The sequence below is a fragment of the Rhinopithecus roxellana genome, chromosome 5 (assembly GCF_007565055.1).
Source record: "Rhinopithecus roxellana isolate Shanxi Qingling chromosome 5, ASM756505v1, whole genome shotgun sequence".
NCBI lineage: Eukaryota > Metazoa > Chordata > Mammalia > Primates > Cercopithecidae > Rhinopithecus > Rhinopithecus roxellana.
In genome coordinates, this window is record NC_044553.1 from 119,676,115 (window position 1) to 119,690,989 (window position 14,875).

The following is a 14,875-nucleotide window of genomic DNA, read 5'->3' on the forward strand; positions in this document are numbered from 1 at the left end:
ACCCAACTCAATGTCACTGCCTTATCATGCACACCAGCACCCCCTCCCCTCTGTGCTTCCCCAGTCTCCAGTTCCCACCTCTATCACAGCACTTAGGAAAACGCCACTGAGGCTGAGCACGGTGGCTCACGCCTGTAATCCCAGCACTTTGGGAGTCCAAGGCGGACAGATCACGACGTCAGGAGTTCAAGACCAGCCTGGCCAACACAGTGAAACCCTGTCTCTAATAAAAATACAAAAAATAAGCTGGGCGTGGTAACAGGTGCCTGTAATCCTAGCTACTCAGGAGGCTGAGGCAGGAGAATCACTTGAACCTGGGAGGCGGAGGTTGCAGTGAGCCGGGATCGTACCACTGTATTCCAGCCCAGGGGACAGTGCAAGACTCCATCTCAAAACACAAATAAAAATACAAAATTAGCTAGGTGTGGTGGCGCACACCTGTAGTCCCAGCTACTTGGGGGGCTGAGGCAGAAGAATTGCTCGAACCCAGGAGGTAGAGGTTGCAGTGAGCGGAGATCGTGCCACTGCTCTCCAGTCTGAATGACAACAGAACGAGACTCTGTTTCAAAAAAGAAAAAAAAAAAAAAAAAGAAAAACCCTAGTGATGTGTTCAAAAGCCTGCCACTACGCGTAAGCACCTCAAAGGAAGGCTTGGTGGCTTCGTATGCCCCTCCATGCCTAGCACAAGGCAGGAGCCCAATACATGTTGGCCAAATGAATGATAACACCCACAGTCCTTGCCATGACCTATAGGCCCCGTGTGATCCAGCCCCTAGTGATTCTCTGGCCTCATCTCAAGCCCTCTCCCCCGTCACTTCTGTGTTCCACCCCAGTGGTCTCTTTCAGTTCAAGTCCAACCTGTTCTTCCCTCCTTCATTCTCCCTTCCTCTCTACACACAAGCTGATCCTTGGGCCTGGAAAGCTTCCTCCCTTTGCCTCATCCACTGCTCACTTACCCTGGGGACTCACCTCAGTGGTGCTGCCCCCAGGCGGCTTTCCAAGTGTCTCCATGGGGGTAGCACCAGGTGTGCCGTATCCTCCACACCTGGCATACAGTGGGCAGGCAACACGTGCTTGTGGAATGGGGCATCAATGCAAGAATGAGAGACAGCAGTTAAGGATGGAGCTTCAGAGCCTTGATCCTCGGGACAGGTTCCATCCTCCCTACCCGACATTCCTTCCTGGGCTTCTGGGCTGTGCACAGACCACCTTCGTGATTCACCTTTGTGATTATTTACTTCGTATTTTTCTTTAAATCAATTCACTTTCTTAGCCTCCTTCTGAGCGATAATAAAATAATGGTTGGATGTGTTCATTTATATTAACAATTCATGACTATTGGTTTAAGAATTGTTCCTCGGCCGGGCGTGTTGGCTCATGCTTGCAACCCCAGCATTTTGGGAGGCTCCTACTCGGGAGGCTGAGGCAGGAGAATGGCGTGAACCTGGGAGGCGGAGGTTGCAGTAAGCCAAGATCGTGCCACAGCACTCCAGCCTGGGCGACAGAGTGAGACTCCGTCTCAATAAAAAAAAAAGAAAAAAGAAAAAAATTGTTCCTCTAGGTAGCTCCTAAAAGCATCTTGTCCAATTGCACCTGCCTTGGGAACTGCTGCTCCACCCTGTATGATGTTGGGGGTGGCGGCCCTGCAGGTTGTCTTTGGGTCTTTCTGCCAGTGAGCAAAATGCATGTGTTCCTTTCACTGTGAATTTCTTGACGGGGTAGAAACCAAGCTCTCAACCTACCTCAACAAAAGCAGCCTTTCTATGGGTTTATGTATTTCTTCCCTGCCTATGTTTTAGCCCAGAAAACTTAAGTTCTTCTAAACTAAAACCAAAGCCAAAACCAAAAAACATGAAGGTTGACAACGATCATGCCAGGGCATATCTAAGTCACAGTGACAGTGTGGAAGATACCCACACTTGTGGGTGGGGAGAGGTTCTTTGGTCTCAGATGTGAAGTGCAAGAGGCTTTCTACTCTAATACGAAGACTCCAGGAGCCTGGGAGGGGCTGTGGCCGGGACAGCAGAGCACCTGTGGCCAGGTAAGCTGCTGTGTGATCCACTCTCCATCCCTGACCACTGGGTCCTTGGGTAGGCCCCACCCACTCCCACTCAGTGTCCCTGACTGTGAACTATGAGGCTGGGTAGACTGGGAGCTCAGGGACAACTTGGGGCTCATCTGTCTGCTCCGAGGGAGCAGTGAGTGAGAAGGGTAAGGATGAGGCTGGGGCTGGGCCAGGGCACACTCTGTCCCCGCAGGCCCCTGCCTCTCTCCCAGGCTTCTGAGGCCTCTGTCCATAGCTGCATCACCCCAGGGTGCTTCCTCTGGGAGCCTTGGCCATTGCCCCTCCTGCAAGAACCTCAGAAGGCCCCAGTGGGAAGTCGCCTCTCATCAGCCTCTTCAGCCCAATGCGGGGCACACAGAAGGGAAGGAGCAGAGGCCTTTGTGGGTGGGGGAAGTACACATAGGGGCCACAGATCCTGCCTGGCAACTCCTGTCTGCCAAATGGGGAGTAATTATCCTGGTGGGGCACATAGTAGGTGAAACTGAGCACCTACTATGTGCCCTACCAGGATAATCACCTCCATTTGGCAAATGAGGACACCGAGGCACAGAAAGGTTAAGTGATTTGCCCAAGGTCACACAGCTAGTTAGCAGCAGGTTCAACAGCTTAACTACATACGCCTCCTAAAAATGTCCTCCCATACAGCCCCCCACATCTACTGTGGCAGTGCCCGGGGAGTTGAAGACCACAGGAGGAGACACACACCCATTTGGCCAGACCAGGGCTGGGAGCTGGGGGGTAGTTCTCGTAAGTAGAACGTGTCACCCAGGGAGTGCTGGGGGCTGCTTCCAGACACAGGCCTGTGGAGGACACACATCTTGCCTCCAAGGTGTGACTGGGACCACCGTAGGGCCAGGAGTGACAGGCACCCGGGGTGGAGCCCAGGCTGGGAATAGATGGCTGCCAGCCAATGTGGATGAGGGCACCCCAGGGCCTCGGTGTGCGGCTGACACACTGTCCATGCCACGCCTCCAGGGCTGGCCAGGAGCCCCAGAATAGGCTTCCAGATCTCCCACCAGAGCCACAGCCCAGGAACTGGACCCAGTTCCAATACCTCCACCTCTTCTGACATGGGGACCCCCATCTATGTCCTCAGAATGCCTAGCATACAATTCTTACAGTGACGGGGCTGGAGGCCTTAGCTTAAAGGCTGTAGGGGTGTAAGGAGCGCCAGGGTGTAATGAAGGTCCCACTCCCCAGAAGGCTCTGGGGGAAGCACAGGGCAGGAGGCAGGGCTGCCTCAAGATACTGGGCTGGTTTCCCCATCTGTGAAGTGGGAGCAGCACTCTTGGTGGCCTTCTTGCCCTCATAGTGTGTCCTTGGAGGCTAGGGCTCCACAGGAAGGTGGCCGAGAGTGGATGAGGGCCACATGGGCCCAGCACGCCCTCCCACAGGGAGAGGGGAGTCCACCTTCTCACCTGCCCAGCTCCTCCACACCCAATGGGGCCAGCCAGCCTTCCTGTGGGACAGAGGCCTTCCCCACTTCCTCCTGGCCACCCCTGCCACACACGCCCACCTCCCTGACACAAAACACGTGCCTTGAGGGGCCCTCTGGTCCAAGCCTCCCCTTTCACAGGTGAATTAACTGAGGCCCAGTAAGGCCAGAGCGTTTAGAGACTCAGGGATGAAGCCACATCAGACCTCAGGTCTGGCTGAGCTCAGAGCTCTGACCACCCCCGAACACTGCCTGGCGGGTGCAGTCCGGAGCTGAGGTGGGGGAGGAGTGGGGATCAAGTCACAAAACCCCAGGACATAGCCCACCTGGGTCGTCCCGGCCCACCGCACTGCTGGGGGATATGGAGTCATTTCAGGAAAGGATCCCATTGGCCCTGTTTGGGGAACCCCTTCCCAGACCAAGACTGGATTGCAATGGGGCCCTGGATCTGTCTCAGTTGCTCACCAGGGAGGGCGTGGAATAGGCTCCACAACCCCCAAACCTCGGTCCCCATCCGTACCCTGGCATCTTGGCCGGGTTGTAGGAGCGAGGGAGAACGCGACTGTAACCCGGACGTTGAGCACTTAAGAGTTGCCCTTCCTCTTCACCGAGGGCTGAGGCGGAGGTTTTAGACCGAGGCGCGAGATCTAAGGTTAAAGAAGGGGCCTCTAAGCCCAGTCTTGGCCAGAGACCCCACAGGCGGGCCAGGTTCGCCCTTCGCATTCGGCCGCTCCCCACCCACCAGAGACGGAGTGGCCGCGGCCGAGCCGGGTCCACCCTGCAGCAGCTTGGCTCCGCTCCGCCGCCCTTCCCGTCTGTCCTTCCCAGGCTCACGCCGCCCTCGCCCACCCTGGGGCCCCCTCCCCAGATGGGAGCCCCTCCGACCCCTGCGAGGCCTGCTGGGGACCCACTTGGCCGCGAGATCGTAGTGGGAGCTCGGCCAAAAGAATTCTTCGCTTTCCCTGATCCTCAGTTTACCCATCTGGGAAGAGGGGCGTCGCGGCCGCAGAAGTCCAGCTCCCCAAGCACCAAGCGTTGGGTCTGCAGCTCCCTCGGTTCCCGCGCACCCAACGGCCGCGAGACCCCTCCCCGCGCCCGCAGCCCCCACCCTCCCGCCCCACTCGCCTGGGCCGCCGGGCGCTGGACCCTGGCGGGTTCCGAGCCTTCGGGACACCGCGCCGCGCCGCCGCCGTCCCTGCCCCGCCAGCACTGGACTCCTCCTTGCCCGTCTTTTTAAAGGGAAGTAACCTGACCCGACCACTACTCCTCCCGATTCACCCCTAGCCGGCCGCCCGCCTGCAGCTCCGCCCGGGCTCCGCCCCTGCCCACCAGCCCGCGGCTTCCCGGGAGCCCCCCAAGGCTCCTCCGCTCCTTCGACGGCTCGGCCTTCCCCGCGGGGCCTGTGATGCACCAGGGCTCCAGCCGCCCCCGACGGGGCCCCAGTCGCCGCAGCCCGCAGGCCCCGCCGGCCACATCTGGACAGCATCTGCCGCGGAGGAGGGGCTCGGAGCCTCGCCCCGAGTGTCCCGCAGGGAGCTTTGCGCATCCGGGGCAGGAAGCCCGGGCATCCAGTGCAGACGGATGGTGCAGATAACGGACCCGCCATTCAACTTTCTTGGTACCTGGGGCTCGTAGCTTAGAAGGCTAAGGGAAGTAGCACAACCTTGCGAAAAAGCACCGGAGTCGGGAACACGCGCTTCTCATTTTTTCTTTTTCTTGTTTTTGAGACAGAGTCTTGCTCTGTCGCCCAGACTGGAGTGCAATGGCGCTTTCTCCACTCACTACAACTTCCTCCTCCCGGGTTCAAGCAATTATCCTGCCTCAGCCTCCCAAGTAACTAGGATTACAAGCGCACACCACCACGCCTGGTTAATTCTGGATTATTAGTAGAGACAGAGTTTCACCATGTTGGCAAGGCTGGTCTTGAACTCCTGACCTCAAGTGATCCGCCCGCCTCGGCCTCCCAAAGTGCTGAGATTACAGGCGTGAGCCACCGCACCTGGCCTGCGTCTCTCATCTTGATCCTGCTTGCAGTGGTTGTGTAGCCGCGGGAGCCTCGCCCGGGTGGAGCCATGACCGGCAGGGCTCCCCGTCTCTGAGCAACTTTACTGGGCGGTACCAGATAATATTTGTATTGGTTCCCTGTGGCTGCGGTAACACAAACGTAAAACAACACAAATTTACTATCTTACAAGTTTTGTAAAATCAGAAGTCCAAAATGGGTCTCACTGGACTAAAAGCAAGGGGGTTGAGGGATACAGCTTTCTCAGAGGCTGGAAGGGAGCCTGTTTCTTTGGCTTTTCTGGCTTCTAGAAGCTGCCCACATTCCTTGACTGGTGGCCCCATCCATCTTCAAAGCCAGCAGTGGCCCCCAGTCTCTCACAACCTGTGACTATGACACCAACTGTTCTGCCTCTTGCTTCCACTGGTAAACATCTTTGTGATTACATCGGGCTTACCCAGATAATCCAGAGTAATCTTTCTATTTTAAATCAATGGATTGTCAACTTTAACTCCACCTGCAACTGTAATTTCCCTTTGTGGGAGTAGCATAACGTATTCACAGATTCTGGGCATTAGAACCAGGTCATCTTTTGAGGAGGAGGAGATTATGTCTACCACAATATTCAAGCTGACTTCCTGAATTTCAGATTTATAATCAAATTTAAGTTCTTCCTTATCCATGATTGGAATCCTTGGGACAGTTAAAGCCTTGCACTGCATGGTCCAAATTCATTGAGTTGTGACTGGCTGTGTATTATTATTTTACTTGTATTTGCTCTTCTTTTGGAAACTTCATGGAGGACCAGGGTACCCTTAGGTAGCAGCCTTGCTTCTCCTTCCTAATTTGCTGCTGCACTCTTAAAAACCAGGTCACAAACCATATTGGAATATACAATTGTGTGTAAAGTAAAAGTAAGTAGGCTCTGAGCGAGACCTGAGAGGCTATTTTGTTTTTTTCTCTCTCCAGTCTCATGCATGTCTGACCCTCTCCACTATCATATCTGGCATAATCTCCTCCATGTCTGACAAGCCAAGGAAACACTACATCAGGCCAGGAGAGAATCTTCCACCTGGGGCTCTGCCTCTCCTGCCCAGGCTCCGCAGAGATTTTAAGAGGAGTAAAGATCCTGCTGTGGCAGAAGTGCAACCCAGCTTTCTGGAGGGCACTTTGGGGATAGGAATGAAGATCACTTTCAGAAATTTAGCCTGAAGAGGCTGGGCGCGGTGGCTCAAGCCTGTAATCTCAGCACTTTGGGAGGCCAAGGAAGGTGGATCACTTGAGGTGAGGAAGGGGCCAGCCTGGGCAACCTGGTGAAACTCTCTCTGTACTAAAACACAAAAATCAGCCAGGTGTGGTGGCACATGCCTGTGGTCCCACCTACTTGGGAGGCTGAGGCATGAGAATCACTTGAACCCGGGAGGAGGAGGCTGCAGTGAGCCGAGATCACGTGACTGCACTCCAGCCTGGACGGCAGAGCGAGACTCTGTCTCAAAAAAATAAATAAATAAATTTAGCCTAAGGAAATAGAATATTTATGTGCAAGGCTTTTCACTGCAGTATTACTTGTAATACTGGAAAATCAGAAATAGCCTAAATGGGCCGGGTGTGGTGGCTCATGCTTGTAATCACAGCACTCTGGGAGGCCGAAGCAGGCAGATCACAAGGTCAGGAGTTCGAGACCAGCCTGGCCAACACAGTGAAACCCTGTCTCTACTAAAAATACAAAAATTAGCTGCACGTGGTGACGGGTGCCTGCAGTCCCAGCTACTGGGGAGGTTGAGGCAGGAGAATCGCTTGAACCTGGGAAGCAGAGGTTACAATGAGCCGAGATCATGCCACTACACTCCAGCCTGGGTGACAGAGCAAGACTCTATCCCAGTAAAAAAAAAAAAAAAAAAAGAAAAAAGAAAGAAAGAATATGAAGAGACAGTTTTTGCTCTTGCAAAAAGAAAATTCAAATGGGCTCATAAACACGTAAGAAGATGTTCAATAACTCACTTATTAAGATAATGAAAAGTATAACTACAAAAGATACTATTCTTCACTTACCAGATAAGCAAAGAGAAAAAAAAGTTTGGTAGGTCAGGCACAGTGGCTCATGACTGTAGTTCCAGCACTTTGGGAGGCTGAGGCAGGAGAATCACTTAAAGCCAGGAGTTCGAGACCAGCCTGGGCCACATGGCAAAACCCATCTCTATAAAATAATAATAATAATAATAATTAGCCGGGCGTGGTGGCACGTGCCTGTAGTCCCAGCTTACTTGGAAGGCTGAGGTCAGAGGATTGCTTGAACCTGAGAAGTCAAGACTGCAGTGAGCTGTGATTGCGCCACTGCACTCCAGCCGGAGCGATAGAGGGAGTCCCTGTCTCAAAAAAAAAAAAAAAAAAAAGTTTGGTAACACAGTTTGCAAGGGTGGGAGGAAAACATGCATCCCCCCGCATTGCTGGTTGGTGTGTAAACTGACTCAACCTCGAAAGAGAATATTTGGGCAGTATTTATCAAACATATAAACACATGTCCTATTTGATTTGGCATTTACAGAAATTTATCCTACAGATATGCTCACACATAAGTGAAAGGAATACCCAAAGCTTTTCACTACGTCACTGCAACATTGTAGCCAAAACCGCAATGACTTTTGCACCAACCTAATAGCTAGAAACAACCTAAATGTCCACCAAGAGAGATGGGATAAATGAATGATTATTGTATGCCCTGCAATGGAATGCATATGACTATCAAAAATAACTAGGATTCCCCTTACAGAACGCTCCCCAAGACAGGTTGTTAAGTAATAAAACCTGGATGCAGAGCAGTGTTCAAGTCGTTTATCAATTGTACTTACATGGAAAAAACACAGAGACACACAATTGGCTTTTATATGTGCACGCACTGTAACACGAGTTGTTTCCCAGGAAGGAAACTGGAGGTGGAGAACAGGGTGGGAAACACATTTTTCAGCATATCCTTTTCTTCTCTTGAATGTTGAACCATGTAAATACCGTGTCTATTCAAAATATAAATAAAATTAAAAGTGAAGACAAAAGACTAGAAGATTAACAGGCTTATATATATATATACACATACATATACACACACGCGCGCGCGCGCACACACACACACACACACACATATATATATATATATATATATTTTTTTTTTTTTTTTTTGAGACAGAGTCTCGCTCCATTGCCCAGGCTGGAGTGCAGTGGCACCATCTCGGCTCACTGCAAGCTCCACCTCCCGGGTTCACGCCATTCTCCTGCCTCAGCCTCCCGAGTAGCTGGGACTACAGGCGCCTGTCACCATGCCCGGCTACTTTTTTGTATTTTTGGTAGAGACAGGGTTTCAACGTGTTAGCCAGGATGGTCTCGATCTCCTGAGCTTGTGATACGCCTGCCTCGGCCTCCAAACTGCTGGGATTACAGGCACGAGCCACCGTGCCCGGCCAATTTTTTTTTTTTTTTTTTAGATGGAATTTTGCTCTTGTTGCCCAGGCTGGAGTGCAATGGCACGATCTTGGCTCACCGCAGCCTCCGCCTCCTGGGTTCAAGCGATTCTCCTGCCTCAGCCTCCTGAGTAGCTGGAATTACAGGCATGTTCTACCACGCCCACCTAATTTTGTATCTTTAGTAGAGACAGGGTTTCTCCATGTTGGTCAGGCTGATCTCGAACTCCCAACCTCAGGTGATCCACTTGCCTCGGCCTCCAAAAATGCTGGGATTACAGGCGTGAGCCACCGCGCCTGGCTATAATATAAAAATTTGAATGCCAGGTGTGGTGGCTTACATCTGTAATCCCAGCACTTTGGGAGGCCAAGGCAGGGGCATTGATTGAGGCCAGGGCAACATAGCAAGACCCCATCTCTATTTTAAAAACTTTTTTTAACTTGGCTGGGCACAGTGGCTCATGCCTGCAATCCCAGAGTTTTGGGAGGCTGAGGCAGGCAGATCACCTGAGGTCAGGAGGCCTGGCCAACATAGTGAAAGTCTGTCTCTACTAAAAATACAAAAATTAGCCAGGCTTGGTGGCAGGCACCGGTTATCCCAGCTACTCAGGAGGCTGAGGCAGGAGAATCACTTGAACCTAGGGGACAGAGGCTACAGTGAGCGGAGATCACACCATTGCACTCCAGCCTGGACGACAAGAGCAAAACTTGTCTCAAAAATAAAAGAATAAAAATTATAAACTTATGGATGAAATGATTTGATGTCTCAGGTTTGCTTTGACTTAATCAAGAGGGGGTGGAGAAGTCAGGAATGCTCAATACAATTTTCCCCTATTTAAAACAGAGGAAAATCAGAAACAATTAGATGTTCAGTAATGGGGGATTGGTTAAATAAATTATGGGCTTCCATATGAAAAAACTACTATGCTACCATTTAAAAAATAATAAATCATAGCCAGGCGCAGTGGCTCACATCTGTAATCCCAGCACTTTGGAAGGCTGAGGCAGGCGGATCACCTCAGGTCGGGAGTTTGAGACCAGTCTGACCAACATGGAGAAACCCCATCTCTACTAAAAATACAAAAATAGCCTGGCGGCTATGGTGGCACATACGTGTAATCCTAGCTACTCAGGAGGCTGAGGCAGGAGAATCGCTTGAACCCAGGAGGCGGAGGCTGCGGTGAGCCGAGATCATGCCACTGCACTACAGCCTGGGCAACAAGAGCGAAACTCTGTCTCAAAATAATAATAATAATAATAATAGCAATAAATCATATTTTAGAAGTATTGAAAGAGTATTTTGTGTTTTGTCTTGCTAATAATCGTGGAGTGGGAAGACCTTTTTAGGTATATGAAATCCATACTCCACAAATGAAAAGACTGCTACAGTTGACTACATAAAAGTAAAAATCTCTGCATTGCACAACCACCACAAGCAAAGTCAAGCAAAGTCAAAAAGAACACTCCATACCAGGGGAAAATTAGCTATATGTTGCTAATTATTGAGGCTCAGAGATGGGTATATTGAGGGTTCATTATTACTGTTATTTTTTAGTGTGTTTTCAAATTTCCATAACAAGAGGAAAAACTTAAATATATACAAACTTCTGTATGGCAAAAGCCAAATATTACACTGGACAATAATATTTGCAACACATATAAACAACAACAGATTAATATTAATAATGTCCTAAAAAGGTCCTACACAGTGTTTGTAAAAAAACCAGGCACTTGCTGGGCATGGTGCCTCACGCCTGTAATCCCAGAACTTTGGGAGGCTGAGGCGGGCGGATCATGAGGTCAGGAGATCAACATCATCCTGGCTAACACGGTGAAACCCTGTCACTACTAAAAAAAAATAATAATACAAAAAATTAGCCGGGCGTGGTGGCGGGCGCCTGTAGTCCCAGCTACTCCAGAGGCTGAGGCAGGAGAATGGCGTGAACACGGGAGACGGAGCTTGCAGTGAGCCAAGATCACACCACTGTACTCCAGCCTGGGCGACAGAGTGAGACTGTGTCTATAAATAAATGGCCGGGTGTGGTGGCTCACGCCTGTAATCCCAGCTCTCAGGGAGGCAGAGGCGGGAGGATAGCTTGAGCCCAGGAGTTCAAGACCTGCCTGGGTAACACAGCGAGACCCCGTTCTCCACAAAAAGGAAAAAAAAAAAAAAGACAAAAAATAAATAAATAAATAAATAAACAAACAAACATTAGGGCAGAATAAGACTTGGGAAAATAAAATAAAATAAAAACAACACAACTGAAAACTGGGCAAAGGATTAGATCCAAAACTTCACAGAAGAGGAAATTTTATTTTATTTTATTTATTTATTTTTTTTGAGACGGAGTCTCGCTCTGTTGCCCAGGCTGGGGTGCAGTGGCGCGATCTCAGCTCACTGCAAGCTCCACCCCCCAGGTTCACGCCATTCTCCTGCCTCAGCCTCCTGAATAGCTGGGACTACAGGTGCCCACCACTGCGCCCGGCTAATTTTTTGTATTTTCAGTAGAGATGGGGTTTCACTGTGTTAGCCAGGATGGTCTCGATCTCCTGACCTTGTGATCCGCCCGCCTTGGCCTCCCAAAGTGCTGGGATTACAGGCGTGAGGCACCGCGCCCAGCCAGAAGAGGAAATTTTAAAAGCCAACTAACAGGTGAAAAGATGTTTAATCTTAGTTGTACTCAGGAAACACAATTTCAAAACAATGAGATGTCAGTTCTCACTCATGATATTGGCAAAAGTCTAGACCAATGGATAACATCTAGAGTTGGCCAGGGTGTGGGGAACTGGGATCCCCACACGGTTCTGGGGCACTTGGGAATCGCTATGAATAAAATGGCAAGCCGTATTCACAATTTAACCACAGCTACCTTTTCATCCAGTGATCCTGTTTTGGGGAATTTATCCTAAACCCAGGGAGTAATGAAACTAGGGCTTAAACCATTCATGCAGCAGGAGGCTTATTAGAGCATTCCTTGTTCCAGAAGAAAAATAAGCCAAAGCGTCTGTAGAGCACCCTTTAAACAAGTGATTACAGGCCCACAGGAAACACCGTACTCAGTCACAGAGCGTGTGTGCTAATTCTCTTTGCACCAACTTGGAATGATGTCCATTAGTACATTTTTAAGTTCAAAAGCAAGTTCCAAAGTAATACATTTCATCTCACCCTGTATTCACAAGAAAGAACTCTCTCTGGGTTTGTCATTCGGGTGTATTGTCATGAGTGCTGGGATGGAATAGAAATGAACTTGCCAAATTATTAACCCCTCTGCCTCAATGAGGTTGACTTGAGCCAGGGGTGGGTTGGGGGAGGGAGACAAGGGAGAGACTACCCAGTTTTGCCTTACATGCTTGTTTATTCTTTGAATTGTTAGAACAAACATGAGATTTTCACAGCAACCAGCCACCACTACAAAACCACTAAAATACTGCTTAAAGGGAGAGGTGTGGTGGCTCATACCTGTAATTCCAGCACTTTAGGAGGCAGAGGAGGGTGGATTGCTTGAGGCCAGGAGTTCAAGACCAGCCTGGCCAACATGGCAAAACCCTGTCTCTACTAAAAATACAAAAATCAGCCAGGTGTGGTGGCATGCACCTGTAATTCCTGCTTGTTGGGAGGCTGCGTCACAAGAATTGCTTGAACACAAGAGACAGAAGTTGTAGTGAGCTGAGATCGCGCCGTTGCACTCCAGCCCAGGCTACAGAGTAATACTCTGTCTCAAAAAAATAAAAATAAAAATAAAAGAAAAGGTGAGAGTGGGAGGGGCAGGCAGGACTGGGAATGATGTCTCCCTGCTCATCCTGTGTGGCACCCCTTGCTGCCACCTCCATCTCAGTGCCTCAGCCCCACGTGGTGCTCAGAAGAGCCCTGGTGCATGATATCAGGGTGTGGTAGCTTAGTGGCGGACTTTTCCCAAAGACCCCTTCTCTAGGCTGGAGTCCCTTGGCGAGGTCAGGAGCAGCTGTTTCTAAACTTCAGTCTCGCCACGAGTTTAAGCAGCACAGGCTGCCTGCAGGCACTTTGGTCAGCTGTGTGGATGCATGGCTCCTGTGCACTGAGGATTCCTGGTCTACCTGGGCAACAACAGCAGGGATAATAAGCTCCGTGGGCGCAGGGTTCCTGCCTGCACTGTTTTCCACTGTATGCCACCACTTAGCACAGGACTTGGCACATACAGTGTGAACTAAAGAGCCAAAGCAGGGGATGGTGGTGTGCACCTGTCATTCCAGTTTCTCAGGAGGCTGAGGTGGGAGGATCGCTGGAGCCCAGGCCTTCAAGGCCAGCCTGGATAGAATGATGAGATGACAGAAGTCCCCCACACTGTGACGAGGGAGGGCAGGAGAAGGTGAGTGTCCAAGGGGCAGTGTTGAGGAATGAAGTGCATTGCCAGATGGACAGGTGGAGGGAGGGTGTCCGTAGCAGAGGGACCAACATCTGCAAAAGCAGGGGGTCCAGTGCATGGCGAGGGGGAGGCTGGAGTGCTCAGCGACAGTGGAGCCCTGAATGCCGAGCTAGGGAGCTGAGCTCTATTCCAGGGGATGCTGAATCCCTGATGAAGTTGGAGAAAAGGACACTGATGGAATTAGATTTGCCTTTTAGAGAGAGTCCCTGGGGACAGTTTGGGGACCAGATTGGAAGGGTGCCAGGTAGGAGGCAGGAAGAGCAGTTGGTGGCAGGTGGGGAGGCGGGGTGCTCTCCAGAGACAGAAGGAGAGCAGTTCAGGGATATTCTGGAGGCAGCTTCAGGAGGCCTGGTGACCAGTAGCAGGGGAGGGAGTCAGGGGAAGGGAGCACCAGGGCCGCTGCTAGGGCTGGGGAGGGCAGTGCTAAAGTTAGTACTTCTGGTGCCGATATATATATATGTGTGTATGTGTGTGTGTGTGTGTGTGTGTGTGTGTGTGTGTGTATTTAATTTCTTATTGCTGTTGTTTTCAAGAACTCAGATTGGATTTTATTATAAAATTGATTAAAAACACATTTTTTGAAAAAAAAAAAAAAAAAAAAAAAGACAAAGAGCAGCTTTTACAGCAAACTTTCTTGGGAACTTTCTCAGGAAGTGGGAAAGGGCCTGTTGTTGTCCGGGCTGTGGAAGGGATGGGAAGGACCTAGAGCCCAGCAGGAGAGACCGAGGTCCCTGAGGCGGCAGCAGGGCGGGACAGAGTGGGGTGGGGGGAGGAATGGGCCAGGCAAGTGGGGATGCAAAGACCCGCATGGCACCCCTCGGCGGGCTACCTTCCCAGTGCTCCCTGGACGCCACGCCCATGCACAGATCACATGCTCCAGTCTGTGTGTGGTTCCCCCAGGAGTCCTCCAGGGCAGGGCAGAGCAAGGCAGGCTCCCTGCAGAGGAGTGCTGGGTAGGAGGCAGCTTTGCGGTCAGACAGACATGGCTTCCTCAGAGGGTCTGACATAAGCAGGGAGGGCAATGGTCTGGGGTGGTTACTCATGCCTGAGCCATCAGCTTCCTCTATAAAATGGGGACAATCCCTGGAGCTGTTGTAAAAATTAAATAAGAAAAATCCTGTACAGCATTTAGCAATGCCCAGCCCTCAAGAAGCCCTTGCAGTGGAGCCCCCCATGGATTGTCTTAGTGAGGTCTTTGACCAGGTGGCGTGGCTTACACCTCCAAGCTGTCCTCTCTATGGAGGGGGTTGGGTGGGGGTGAGGGAGGAGACCTCATGCCTTCCGATCTGTCCTGGGCGTGAGGTCTCCTCTTCTCCATCATGGGTGTCCCACCCACTCCCATGGGTTCACCACCTCCCTGGACACCATCCCCCATTTCCATCCATGGCCTAAGACATCCTGCCCAGCCCCCTCCACAGAACCAGCTCCTTGTAGTCATCTGAACCGGGCATCCTAGGGGCTCTCAAATATACCTCCAAACCTGACCCTGCCATCCTGCCCCTACACCTTGGCCAAGGG